Raw genomic sequence first — 14,014 nt, forward strand, 5'->3', positions numbered from 1 at the left:
CTGCCAACCAGATGGGCACTGCTCGGCATCGACGACAGCCCGGTTACTGATGTATCCCAGTCGGGCGATGGTGTCAGGACACGAGGGCACTCCCTGGGCAGATGACCTCTCACTGGGGAGTGGGCAAAAACCTTCCTTTAATGTTTTCACTTGGATCATTGATCCTCCAGCTAGATGCAAGCTCTAAGCAGAATTGTGAGAAGTTTGAGAACTTCTTGCCAGAGCTCCCAGCCTGTTACCTGACGCCCCGTGGGGGAAGACTGCAGTCCCAAAGCTCAGGCGCAAACAATCTTAAGGAATTGCAGAAGAAATAAAATAGATACTTGCTTTCTTCCTCCACCCACCTGCATCCCCATTGCTGACTTACGGTTTTCAGCCTCTTACCCATGCTTCTTAGGTTTCCTTCCCAGCGGCTTTCTAATTTTAGTTCAAAAGGAACTATGTCTTCTCCTCTGGGCAACTGAGAAACCTATCCTCACTGCATTCCTTGGTTTTGATTGCAATATCCTGTCATGCTTGTTTCTTAATTAACTTCATCCAAGGGGACTCAGTCTGGCCTTTCTCAGTGCATTCTCCCAAAGTTCTTTCTTCCTCTGAGGTTACTTCTTGTTCACTTACTGTTTCCTAGAGAAAGGTAGGAGCCAGTAGATCTGCTTTAAACAATGAATTGGCCCAAGTTTCCCGTTTACAGATTTCATTACAGATGGAAGGACACTGTTTCAAGGTGCACTGGCCTGCACTGTCTAAAACTGTTTCATGCTGCACCCCAGAAGGCATTCAGTTTCACAGTGGAGGGCTGTACTGAGTTGGTATACAGGATGATACAATTTTTAGGGCTAGAAAGTTTAGAGTGTTGGCCAGCTCACAGGCTGCAAAGGGAATAATGGAGTCCAGAGCACAGCAGTAATTTCAATTACTGACACAAAGAAACCCATTGTCTGCAATAATGAATATAACTGCAGTGCCTTGTTTTGTTTTAAATTCTTGTGTGCGATGAAGGGGGGGAATCTATCAGACAGCCTATCAATTGGGCTGATGATGTCAGTGTTCCATTGGCTTCTAACAGGCGTTAATACCTGTTGGAAATGGATTATCATTGGCTGGGACGATTGGTAAGTTTTCTAATTCTAGTTCTTCCTCTTAGTTGTACAGAGGCTTAACCTCTTTGATTAAAAGCAACTACAAGAAAAAAAGCTAGTCTGACATAATTATGAACCCCCCTGAGCTAGGCTGCTGAAGCCACAAACTCTGCCGAGGAGACCAAAGTAGAGTTTGTTAATAATCGGACCCACATCTGACTGCCCAATAGGTAGAACTGGCTCCAGGAGAAAGAGTTTGGCATCACTCTGGACAGCAGATAGACTGGCCACTTTTTTCTCTCAGATTCTATTAAAGTTTGGGCCTGTGGAGGCCTGTCAGAGAGGAGAAAAGAAATGATAAGATTTGGGTAAATGTCTGGGGTAAAGAAGCTTTATGGCATTTCAGCAAGTAGAGTGGTTGGTTCATTTGGATATTTTGGCCTTGAACTTCTTATTTCTTCTGGTGGTTAATACCAGCTTTTTGGAGAAGTTGGACAGTCCTTTGCTATAGGTCTGTGTCAGTTCCCAGGCTTACTGTCAGCAAGTATAGTATTGCCCAACCAGGGCCCTTCTGAAGACATTTTAAACTTGTTGCAGCCAACCAGTGGACCTTAGTATTGGCTTTGTTTCAGCAATCTTCTAAATCTTGCCCACTCATTTCTGTGATATATATGTAACATGTTCTTTTTCTAATACTTATTTTTTTCACACACACCCTTTTTCTGTATACACAAAATTAGAAACCCTGCTTCCAAACACAGAAAAATTTAGGATATTTTGGATCAGGTGGACAATGGCTATGGAATAAAAGATGCAGAGAAACACTGCTTTACAGGGTATGTAGAGAATTACAAAGTTTAGGGATACAGTAGCGTGAACATTTCTGAGTTTACCAGATTTAACCTCATGGCCCAATCTTAAACCTTGTGGGCTGCAAACCTGGAGTAAAATCTGTTCAGAGAAGCTCTTATACTTTCTTACAGGTTCATTGGGTGATATGTCTGGAGTATTCCCTTTTTGCAACTGACTTGGATTTGTGAATTTCTTCCCACCACCTACAGGCTGAACTAAACCAGTATCCAGTACATATCTGGGCTGAGAAATGGAGATAATTTTGGAATGCATTTGTTGCTTTTTTGCTTGTTTGTTTTTGCCTTGCTTTTGTTTTGGATATGCTTGCAACTCCTTGTATGACATTGTCTAGACCTGTTGTAGGAGGAAAAAAAGTTCTTTCTCTTTATTTCTTCCCTCATAGAGCCAACACTTAGATCTTTATCTTTCTGAAATGTAGTTGAGTGTCTTTTTAAAGATGCTCTTCCTCAATAATCAGCAGATGTTTTTTTGGCTAGCAGCACTCTCTTAGGAGACCTCGGGGTGGAGATCTCACTTTTCTGTCAGCAATCTATTGGAACAAGGTGGAAAGATGAGTGAAGAGGGTAAAAATATGGGACATTTCTTTTTTAAAAATAATACAGGCATAGTCTCTCTATGCCAGGCTGGTCTCAAACTCCTGGCCTCAAGTAATCCTCCCACCTCAGCCTCCCGAAGTGCTGGGATTACAGGCATGAGCCACTGTGCCTAGCCAACAAGGGATATTTCTAACTCGAGGGTATTGTCAGGCTATGTGGGAAAGGGAGTAGAGATTGCCCTTGAGGAGATGCTCCCAGGTGGCAGATTTGTCCTACTTGATAGATTCCAAAATGGAAAATGGATTTTTCTACTGCCTCTGGGGACACTGAAAAAAGAACCTCCACGTGAGTTCAGAAGCAGCACTGGCAGCTTAGGGGAAGTCATGGCTTCCACTGCGTGTCTAGGAAGCGCTCTTTCAGGATGCTCTGAGGCTGCCACTGGCACAGGGGAACACTGTGCTTCTCATCCGACTGGGCTGCAGGCTGATTTGCTCTTGGGAGATGAGCTCTGCTCAGGAGCAGGGGGTTGTGAAAGGGCTGATGTTTCTTAGGCTCCCCCAATGAGCAGCTCCAAGCAGTGCTGAGATGTCTAGGCTGTTTGTATCACAGGACAAGCATGCTTGCAGACCCAATGGTTGGAATCCTTCGTTGGCATTTCACTCCCGTTGCTGCTGTTTGTCTCCACATCAGAATTGCTTGCTATACCTAGCCAGAAGCCCTGCCACATTGCAGTGCAGAGGCTTAGCTTACTTGTTTTTGCTGCTGAGTTCTCTGAGATAACAGTTTGTCCCTGTGTGGTGATTTAGGCAGTTAGGTGGCCTTTCCTCTCAATCACAGAGTAGAAGTGGCTCAGGAGGAGCCCGCAGACACTAACTTACAGATTTCCAAATGCCATCTTTCTAGAGCCTTCTCTTTGGGGTTGTCACCTCTCCTATAGGATTTGGTAGAATCACAAAGTGGCCTCCAAGAGAGTGTGAATAGGAAGTAAGAGTGAGCAGGCAGGGCCATGTAATTGGAAGTAGAATATTTCTGCTCCCAGTTGATAATTAGGAATCTTCTTAGATCAGCCTAGAAGAAAACAAACCAAGACATTTCCCAGCCTCCAAAAAAGTAAACGGTAAGCCAGCCCTGTCTTCTCAGGGGAAATGAAGTCACCACTCATTTCAGAAGCTGATTCTGGCCTGGGGCCGGGCTTGGTAATCATGCCTGTAATCCCAGCTCTTTGAGAGGCTGAGGCAGGCAGATCACTTAAGGTCAGGAGTTCGAGACCAGCCTGACTAACATGGCAAAACCCCATCTCTACTAAAGATACAAAAATTAGCCACGTGTGGTGGCACACGCCTGTAGTCCCAGCTACTCTGGAGAATGAGGCACAGGAATCACTTGAACCCAGGAGGTGGAGATTGCAGTGAGCCAAGAGCGCACCACTGTACCCCAGCCTGGGTGACAGAGCAAGACTCTCAAAACAAACAAACAAACAAACAAAAAGCTGATCCTGGCCCAGGATAAGTGTGGGGAGTTACTCACAAATAAATGTGCCAAAGCACATAATGAGCTTCTTTAGGGGAAAAAGTGTATCTTGCTTTTTTTTTCTCCTGTTCTCTAAGAATTCTGAGGCCCAGTATTCTTTGACCAAAAAAACTTGATGCTATTTCTTGGGCCTGCTTTGATCAGGTTCTCTTTATGCTGTCCCCACCCCCACACACTTCCAGAGTCCCTTCCAGTACAATGGGATGTGACCCAGTCAGGATGCAAACTAGCAAATGACATAGTCATGTTTTGGAAAGAAGAATTAAGGGTAGAGACAGACAGGTGGTATCCAAATTCGAGTGCCTTCATTATCTTTTTTTTTTTGAGACAGTGTCTCGCTCTGTCGCCAGGCTGAAGTGCAATGGCGCGATCTTGGCTCACTGCAACTTCCGCCTCCCGGGTTCAAGCGATTCTCCTGTCTCAGCCTCCCAAGTAACTGGGACTATAGGCATGCGCCACCATGCCCAGCTAATTTTGTATTTTTAGAAGAGATGGGGTTTCACTGGGTTGGCCAGGATGATCTCCAGCTCTCAACCTCATGATCTGCCCGCCTCAGCCTCCCAAAGTGCTGGGATTACAGGCATGAACCACCCGCCTGGCTTGGTTTTTGTTGTTGTTGTTGTTTTGTTTTTGTTTTGTTTTGTTTTTGAGATGGAGTTCCAGGCTGGAGTGCAGTGGTGCAATCCTGGCTCTGCCAATGCTTGTCAATTGAGAGAAGTATTAATAATGCATGTCAATTGAGAGCATTGAAATGCAATAGTACCTGCTTTGTGGTGATGAGAGTTGTGCACTTTGAAGTTTTTGGCCAGGAGCAGGACTGGACTGCACTGGCCCACATGTGAGGTGACTGGTGGGGTTGAGGGTTCCATCAGGGTCTGGGTCAGCTAAAACCAGCTGTGGAGTGGATCCTGACCTAGTGCCAGAGTATGCATGTCTGCAGCTTTTCTCCTTTGGTTCCTACACTCCCTTTAGGCTCTCGTGCTGTAAAGCCTCCAGGATTTACTCATTCACTTACTCAACAAACATAGATTGTTAAGTACCTACCATGTGCCAGGGACTGGGATACATCAGTGAGTAACGCAGAGAAGTCCCTGCCTTTAGGAAGCTTACATCTTAGTGGGAGACAATGAATAACTAATAGATATTTGTTAGACAGTGAGAAGTGCTAAGGAGGCAAAATGAGGATAAGGAAAGAAAGGGGGAGGTGGCAATTTACATAGGGTGATCAGGGAAGGTCTCAATGATAAGGTGACATCTGAATAAAACCCTGAAGGAGTGGGGAGGAGATTGAGCCTTGTTCTGTCTGGGGTGAGGGGAGGAGGGTGAGAACTCAGCAGAGAGAAGAGCAATGCAAAGGCCCTCAGCAGGGGCCTTACTTGGTATGTTCAGGAACAGCAGGGAGCCAGCATGGCTAAAGCAGTGAGAGAGGCAGAGTGACAGGGCAGGTGAAAGAGGTCAGGTCCCCCAGGGGCCTTCTGTATCACGATGGAGATTTTGGCTCTTAGTTTGAGTGGGAGATGGGATGGTATTGGGGGCTTCTGAGCAGAGAAATAACATGGTTTCATTTAAGTGTGATGGGTCTTACTCTAGATGTGTTGAGAATAGACTGATGGGGTCAAGGTCAGAAGCGCAGCTAGGAGGTTAATCCATGGGAGACATGATAGAAACCTGGACCTAGGTGATGACAGAGGAGGTGGTAGAAGCAGTCAGCTTGGGCATATATTTTGAAGATAGAGTGTTTGCTGTCAAATGTAGGGTGTGGAAAAACGATAAGGATAACTCCCAAGGTTTTAGGGCTGAGCAGCTGGAAAGATGAAGTTACTATTCATTCACTGCAGTGGGGAATTTTGAAGGAGTCATAGGATTAGGACAATATTGGGAGCACTGTTTGGGGCTAGTTAGATTTCTGTTTTGTTTTTTGAGATGGAGTCTCGCTCCTGTCACGCAGTCTGGAGTGCAGTGGCACAATCTTGGGTCACTGCAACCTCTACCTCCCGGGTTCAAGCGATTCTCCTTCGTCAGCCTCCTGAGGAGCTGGGATTACAGGTGTTCGCCACCACGCCTGGCTAATTTTTTTATTTTTAGTAGAGATGAGGTTTCGCCATGTTGGCCAGGCTGGTCTCCAATTCCTGACCTCAGGTGATCCACCTGCCTCGGCCTCCCAAAGTGCTGGGATTACAGGCGTGAGCCACCGCGCCCGGCTGGGGCTAGTTAGATTTACGATGCCTATTAATACATCCAAGTGGAGATATCAGTAGGCAGTTGGATATACAAGTCGAGATAGAAATGTGAGAGTTAAAATTATATAGAATCTGTATCTTACTGGTTTCTAAACCCACAAGACTAGACAAAGTCAGCTAGGAAACAGGTGTAGACAGAAGAAAAGTCCTGAGACAGAGTCCTGGGGCAACCCAATCATTTAGAATTTGAGAGGAGAGGAAGAACCAGCAAAGGAGATACGGGAGAAGTTAGCCAGAGACTAGCAAAGTGTGTCCTAGAGGCAAAGTAAAGAAAGTGTTTCAAGGAAGAAGAGGCCGGGCGTGGTGGCTTATGCCTGTAATCCCAGCTCCTCGGGAGGCTGAGGTGGCATGAACAATTTTGGTGGCATGCATGGGGAGGGTGCAGCCTGGTTGGAGCAGGTTTAAGAAAAGCTAGCAGGAGAGAAGTATAGGTAACTCTTGCAAGGAGTTTTGCTTGAGGAGAAGGTGAGACATAATGGATCTTAGCTGATGAGGGAAATTTTAACTTCTTGGTGAAATCGTGGACATTCCTAAGGGTCATTGCCTGAGGCTGGAGGTCTGAGATGGGGGGGTGGGGGGAGATGAGAAGCTCAGTAAAGGGTTAATGTGGAGACAAGATCTCCATTCCTTACTCACCTTCTTCCTTCCTTCGGCCTGTGGCATTAGCAAGCCACTGCCCAGAGGTGTTCTCGTTTAATGAAAGCCATTGAAATTTGTTTTACTGTTATTGGGCTCTTTTACCATGGTTTTAATTTATTTATTCATTTAACATTATTATTATTATTTTTTAAAGACAGGGTCTCACTCTGTCACCCAGGCCAGAGCACAGTGGTGCAATCATAGCTCACTGCAGCCTCGACTTCCTGGACTCAAGCAATCCTCTCACCTTGGCCTCCTAAGGAGCTGGGACTACAGGCACACACCACCATACTCAGCTAGTTTGTAAACATTTTTTGTAGAGATGGCATCTTGCTGTGTGGCCCAGGCTAGTCTTGAACGCCTGACCTCAAGTGATCCTCCTGTCTCAGCCTCCCAAAGTGCTGGTATGACAGGCATGAGCCACCACGCCCACCTTATAATGGCTATTGTGATTGCTGAGGTTTGCTTCTCATTGAAATATTCAGCACAGTTTGGAGTCTTTCACTACCAAGGTTGCTGCTCTCTTCATCCAAATGAATTCTCTTACCCCATTTGTCAGCTTTCTTTGAGGTCTAACTTTGTTCTCTAAAACCAGCCAGGGCATGCTTTTCCCTCACCAGCTCTGAATTCTTCCAGGCTAGGCAACTGGAAAAGCCTGGGCTTAGAAACTGCTTTGTTGGCTTAAGGCCCAGCTGAGCTGACCAAAATAGCCAACAGAAAGACTGTTTGCACAGTGTGAAATTCCTCCAGGGGAAATACCATAGCAAAAGGCCAAAAAAGCCAGAGCCACGATGGCAGGAACCCACAGGCAAAAAAAGCTGTTACCCCGAAGACCTGGGTTGTGGAGATGGAGCCAAGTTCTCTCCAGAAGGAAAAGCTTCCTAAAGCCTACTGTTGTGGTATTTCTGTAGGCGCCCTTTCTCATTTGCTGGGTCTCAAGAGTAGCATTCTCAGTGAAAGGACCAGTCGAACAGCTTGAAGCCTGGTGGCCAGGGCTCAGAGGTCTCTCTTCCTGTTACGTGCTCTCCCCGAGTCAGGCCTAGAAAGACCCGTGAGACAGGGACACACTCCCAGCTCTGTGTTGGTGGGACAGTGTGGAAGTGTGCCTGGAGTATACACTGGCAGGTAGCAGGGTCACTTGCCCCAGACTTGAGGTGGGAGGAGGTCAGGAGAGGCTTTCCCTGAGTGAGAGTATAAATGAGCTCTGAAGGACAGGAGCTGACAGGCAAATGGGAGAGAGTGTGCTTCAGGCTCCAAGTGAGACAGGGTGGCATGTTTTAATTCCAGAAATGAAAAACTGAAGTGTGTGTTGGGAGAAGTGGAAGGGCAAGAGGTCAGGGGGGTGGACCAGGGAGGGACAGCTTGTTCTGGCCTTTATAAGTTTATCACAAGAGCATCAGGGAACAATTGAGGGGGTTAATTAGGAAAGTAGCTGGATGGGATTTGCACTTTAAAAAGAGCCTTCTGACCAAATTGTGGAGGCTGGCTAAGGGGGAGGCCAGAGGCCAGGAAGCAGTTTTGGAGGCCGTGGGCAATACCTCAGGTGATGAGGACGGGGAGCCTGGGTACACTACAGGGAGGTTTGTCTATGAAGTGGAGTCATGAGGACTTGATGATTGGTTGGCAGTGAGGGGGATACTCAGGTTTTGTCCTGATTGGAGATACCAGAAGAGAGGCTACTTTAACCCAGGGTATTCATACAGCCCATAGGCACTGAAGGTGTCTGTGAGCCATGTGCTGGGCTTGGTGTCTACAGTTCAGTGGTGCAAACAGACATGGCCCACCCTGGGGAGCCCTCGCATACATCGGGCTCATGATTATGAATTAATGAATGGGTAGTGAGTGTTCCCAAAGGAGTTAACCTCGTCTCAGGGGTCCAGAAAGGCCACTCTGAGGAAATGGCATGCCTGTTACATAATGGCTCTTAAATTATGCTGGGAAAGTCAAACAGCCAGAGACCTGAAGGGTGAGGTCTTAGCTAGTGAAGAGAACAGAAAGAGTTGTAAGCCAGGAAAGACAGCTGCAGAGATGAAAGTTTTTCAAGGATCTGGAAGAAGGCCTGTGGTGGCTGAGGGTACGAAAGCTGGAGAAAGAATGGGCAAAACTGACAGCTCAATGTTCCAAGTGTCTGTGGCCAGCCCTAGTGGAAGACTCACAGAGGGCTGGATGTACAGGTCTAACACGTGGAGCAGAGATCTCGACCAGACACAGGCCTATGAGTTGCCAGCCTGTGGAAGGTACATAAAGCCATGCGAATAGGCATGGTCACCCAGGGAAAGGGTGCTGGGTGAGGAGAAAGGACAGATGTTGGGGAACATCAGTATTTAAGGGGTGACAAAGGAAGAGGAGCCCACAAGGGGAAGAGGTGGCAGGAGAGGTGGGAGAATATCCATGGGAATTTCGAGGAGGAGGCACTCATCAGAGGGGCTGCTGGATTGAGCAGCAAGGAGGTCGCTGGCGACCTAGGCAGGTGCAGCATGAGCACAGTGCCAGGGTAGACGTCCTAATGCTGCTGGGAAATAAGTAGGGAAGGAGGGAAGGGACAGCAGGGTGCCAGCAGTTTTTCTACCAAGTTTGGCCAAGGGGGTAAGAAGTGAGGCTGTGCTGGAGGGAACAGGAGGTAGAGGCGGGTGATCAGTAGTACATCAAGAGTCCAGAAACTCGGGATGCTTTTCTGCTGGTTTTGGAATTAAATTGGTTTCCAATATGGGAAAGGAATGTTGTGTGTGGTCCCTTCAGGCACCTGCAACCCCATCCCTACCCCATGCTGCCTTCAAACCTTGTTTGATGCCTCTGGAGTTTTCCTTGGAGCCTAAGAGAGGTACTATTGCTTGTAGAGTAAATCATTGTAAAACTTCACCAGCCTAGGGACTCTTGGGAAAGTTTTAGTCAACCTAACTTAATGAAAAGTCTGAATGATATAACTTGGAAAGCAGTGCAGCTTTTTCTTTTCAAGAATATGCACTAATCCCACTTACCTATGTTGTTAGGTGTCGGTTTCAGTGACTGGATGTAAACTACTGGTAAAAGCAAGTAGCACTATTAAAATAGCGGAAGTTATGTAAAACAATTATTCTTATTAAGAGTCCTTTTGCAATCTTCGAACACCATTTAGGCTCGCTTTAAATAGTATGAAAGAGGCCAGGCGCCTTGGCTCATGTCTGTAATCCTAGCACTTTGGGAGGCCGAGGCGGGTGGATCACGAGGTCAGGAGATCAAGACCATCCTGGCTGACACGGTGAAACCCTGTCTCTACTAAAAATACAAAAAATAGCCGGGCGTGGTGGTGGGTGCCTGTAGTCCCAGCTACTCGGGAGGCTGAGGCAGGAGAATGGCGTGAACCCGGGAGGCAGAGCTTGGAGTGAACCGAGATCGCGCCACTGAACTCCAGCCTGGGCGACAGAGCGAGACTCCGTCTCAAAAAAAAAACAAGAACAATAAAAAAAAAAATAGTATGAAAGAAAAGTTAAGCACAATTTATGTCCAAATTGTATATTTTAAATGTAAGGTTCCAAATTAATGAGCTTCTAAAGTGCCTTTGATCATAGCCTTACCATTAGGTATCTGTGCTGCCTCTTCTTAGCCACTTTTCATTTCCAAACACCAGTGGAAAATGCTTCTCTTTTCCTTTTCATGGTTAATTCCAAGAGATTAATTCTGTAGTGGCAGGGAGATCGGTCTCTCTTTTGGTTGCCCAGGTCTGCAGCCTGTGGCCATAAAGCTCTGAGTGACACTAGGGAAGATACTTGCAAACGTTGGTTTGAGATCTATAGGAGCATTTCAGGAACCAGCTGGGAAGGAAAATGAAACAAGCTGAAATGGTGCAACGTCGAGCACCAGCAGACTGCCCCTTCAGTAGATTCTGCTTTAACCTCCTAACTGAAGAATCACTCAGAACCCAGCCCAGTGTCCAAACAGTTTGAGTCCAGGGTAATAAGGACTACAGAGAAGGGAGAGAAGGAGATGATGAAGAAACGCTAGGCCAGTTTTTATTTTGTCTCATTTCATTTACACTCTGCACGGATCCTATGGCCCTTCTGTTTTATAATAGAGGATGTCTAAGAGAGTCATTCACTAATTTTAGCTAAGCAAACCTGAGCCCTGGGGGAGCCTCCTGGGAGAGACATTGCCTTCCTTTGCAGTTCTGCCAGCAACAGACTCATCTTGTATTTTTATCAGCAACATGGTCTGAGAAGTATAAAAATCTTTTTTTAAAAAAACTTATTTTAAATCACTGTACTTTCTTCCAGTGAATAAAAATCTTTTTTTTTTTTTTTTTTTTTTCTTGCTCTTGTCGCTAAGGTGGACTGCAGTGGCACGATCTTGGCTCACTGCAACGTTCGCCTCCCGGGTTCAAGTGATTCCCCTGCCTCAGCCTCCTGAGTAGTTGGGGTTACAGGTGTGCACCACCATGCCCAGCTAATTTTTGTAGTTTTAGTAGAGGCAGAGTTTCCCCATGTTGGCCAGGCTGATCTCGAATTCCTAAGTTCAGGCGATCCGCCTGTCTTGGCCTCCCAGAGTGCTGGGATTATAGGCATGAGCCACCGCACCCGGCCGTGAATAAAAATCTTAAAGATCATTTGGTCCAACTTCCCACCCCATCTCAACATCCTGACTCCAGCAGGGACACATGTCCTACCTCTGGTTAAGTGATTCCAGAGAAGGGAGAACATAGTACCTCAGAAGGCAACTGATTTTAATCTTTGCAAAGTTCTCTCTTGTGTTAACTAAAATCTGCCTCAAAATGTCCACACAGGAGTCTTGGTTCTACTCTTAGAACCCATGTCCCCACTCTGGCACCCTGGCCACAACCATTGCTGCTGTCTTCTGAACAAGCTCCAGCTGAAAATCCCCCTTTTAAAATGTCCCTCAGAACAGAACCTGATGCTCCAGATGTGGCCCAAGTGTGCCGACTACAGGAGGATATTATTTTTTTGTTCTATAACTGAACTTTTAGAAATGCAATCCAAGATTGCAGTAGCCTTTTTGGCAGCCATATCTAGATTGCGCTGGCCCCCATTCAGCTTAAAGTCAAAACCTCTGGGGCTTTTCCACGTGTCACTATTAGGCTCTTTCTGCCCTCTAGGCATGTGATTGGCTTTTTAACCTAAGTGGAGGACTTACTAAACTTTTTAATTTTTTTAATATACAGAAAAGGTTTCACCATGTTGCCCAGGCTGGTCTCAAACATCTGAGCTCAAGAGATCTGCTCACGTTGGCCTCCCAAAGTGCTGGTATTACAGGCGTGAGCCACCACACCTGGCCAAGACTTCTTAAACTTTAAAGCCTATATGGCCTTTAAACTCTTGATGCTGTCATATAAATTATTAGAGCCTCACAGAAATCCTAGAAGGATGACATTACCTTTCTTTTACAGAGGGCACTGGAGGAAGCTAAGAGGGACCATCCCACTAATGAACCACACAGTCAGAATCTCATTTAGGTATGGAGCCTGATGTTCTTAAACATTGTACCTACCAGTTTTTTAAGATGTCCTTGAACCCTATTACCGATACCCATTGTGTTTACAATCCTTCTCACTTTTGTGACATCTGCAGGTTTTTTGTTTGTTTGTTTTTTGATACCAAGTCTTGCTCTGTTACCCAGGCGGGAGTGCAGTGGCACGATCTCAGCTCACTGCAACCTCCACCTCCAAGGTTCAAGCAATTCTCCTGCTTTAGCCTCCCAGGTAGCTGGGACTGCAGGCATGTGCCACCACACCTGGCTAATTTTTTTGTGTTTTTAGTAGAGACAGGATTTCACCTTGTTGGCCAGGCTGGTACGAACTCCTGACCTCAAATGATCCACCTGCCTCAACCTCCCAAAGTGCTAGGATTACAGGTGTGAGCCACCACGCCCGCCAACATCTGCAAGTTTTACTTGTCATCTAGATCTTTGCCGAACTTGGGTGGTGAATACCATTCTAAAGCCTAAGTTTTCCAGCCTGTAGGGCACAAAACCAATTCAGTGGGTCACAGCCAGCATTTAAGAAAATGAAATAACTCCCTTAAAAAAAGGGAGTTTTGTTTCAGGAAACTTTCATTGCGTGAGCATGGGACAGGAATGTGTGGTGTGTGTATGCATATGGTGGGTCTTGGTGCAAATTGTTTTTGTAACTGTGATTTGTGGTCTGATAGTTTGAACACCACCACTCTAAAGGAAAAATGGTTTGGGGATGGCTTAGATTATTTTCATTACAATATTACAACTTAATTTTGTATGAACATGAACCTGTGTGTCAGCTCACTGATCTAGCTCCTGTAAAGTTCACATATGTAACTATAAAAAAAGCCAGTAAAATTCAAATTATCAGCATCATTCTGAGAGGGTGATGTTTGACTGAACCCAAATCATTGCTTTTCCTTGTAAGCACGGCACAGACTTGACACTTAGGCTCCTTGAGTTCTGCACACCCATCCTGTAGCGTGTCAGTCAGGGTGACACAGTCTTCCCACTGCTTCTGAAGTTATGTCATCTTTCACTTTGCACAGATGTGTTGTGAACTAAATGTGCAGAATGAAGTTGTCCTAATTAGCCCACACAATGCACTTGTAAACACACACACAGGCCCTGAAATGTGCAGGACTTGGTTATGCAGCAGTTATCTGGTGATCTATGGTATATGTTCATTTTTAAAAAGATGATTGGGCTGGGCGTGGCGGTTCATGCCTGTAATCCCAGGATTTTCAGAGGCTGAAGCAATGGGATTGCTTGAGTCCAGGAGTTCGAGAAAAGACTGGGCAACATGGTGAAACCCCGTCTCTAGGAAATATATAAAAATTAGCCGGGTGTGGGTGGTGTGCACCAGTGATCCCAGCTACTTGAGGGGCTGAAGTGGGAGGATCACATGAGCCCAGGAGGCAGAGGTTCAGTGAGCTGAGATCATGTCACTGCTCTCCAGCCAGGGTGATAGAGTAAGACCTTGTTTCTACATAAATATAAACAAATAAAAATCTTTGTTGTGGCTGGTCACAGTGACTCATGCCTGTAATCCCAGCACTTTGGGAGGCTGAGATGGGTAGATCACTTGAGGTCAGGAATTTGAGAGCAGCCTAGTTAACAAGGCAAAACCCCTAAAAGATCAGCCGGGCGCGGTGGCTCACGCCTGTAATCCCAG

At 46.2% G+C, this 14,014-nt stretch overlaps 1 protein-coding gene and 1 long non-coding RNA gene across 3 annotated transcripts in view; one reads left to right on the forward strand and one right to left on the reverse strand.

Moving 5' to 3' along the window:
• Nucleotides 1–14,014, forward strand: part of SP2 (Sp2 transcription factor) — a 32,618-nt gene that overhangs the window by 664 nt on the left and 17,940 nt on the right. The window contains exon 1 of one of the 2 annotated variants that reach the window (XM_011959849.1): nt 630–1,112. The exons of the other annotated variant lie outside the window; for it this stretch is intronic. The gene's annotated coding sequence lies outside the window, so the exon portion shown is untranslated. Of the gene's footprint in view, nt 1–629; nt 1,113–14,014 lie in introns of those variants that run through there. 2 annotated transcript variants of the gene reach the window in all.
• The window catches only part of LOC105524557, a 42,634-nt gene continuing 30,583 nt past the window's right edge, over nt 1,964–14,014 (reverse strand). The window contains exon 3 of the long non-coding RNA XR_001003782.1: nt 1,964–3,556. This is a non-coding gene — a long non-coding RNA (uncharacterized LOC105524557). The remainder of the gene's footprint in view (nt 3,557–14,014) is intronic.

This window comes from Colobus angolensis, unplaced genomic scaffold (genome assembly GCF_000951035.1).
Source record: "Colobus angolensis palliatus isolate OR3802 unplaced genomic scaffold, Cang.pa_1.0 Scaffold50, whole genome shotgun sequence".
Classification (NCBI taxonomy): Eukaryota; Metazoa; Chordata; class Mammalia; order Primates; family Cercopithecidae; genus Colobus; species Colobus angolensis.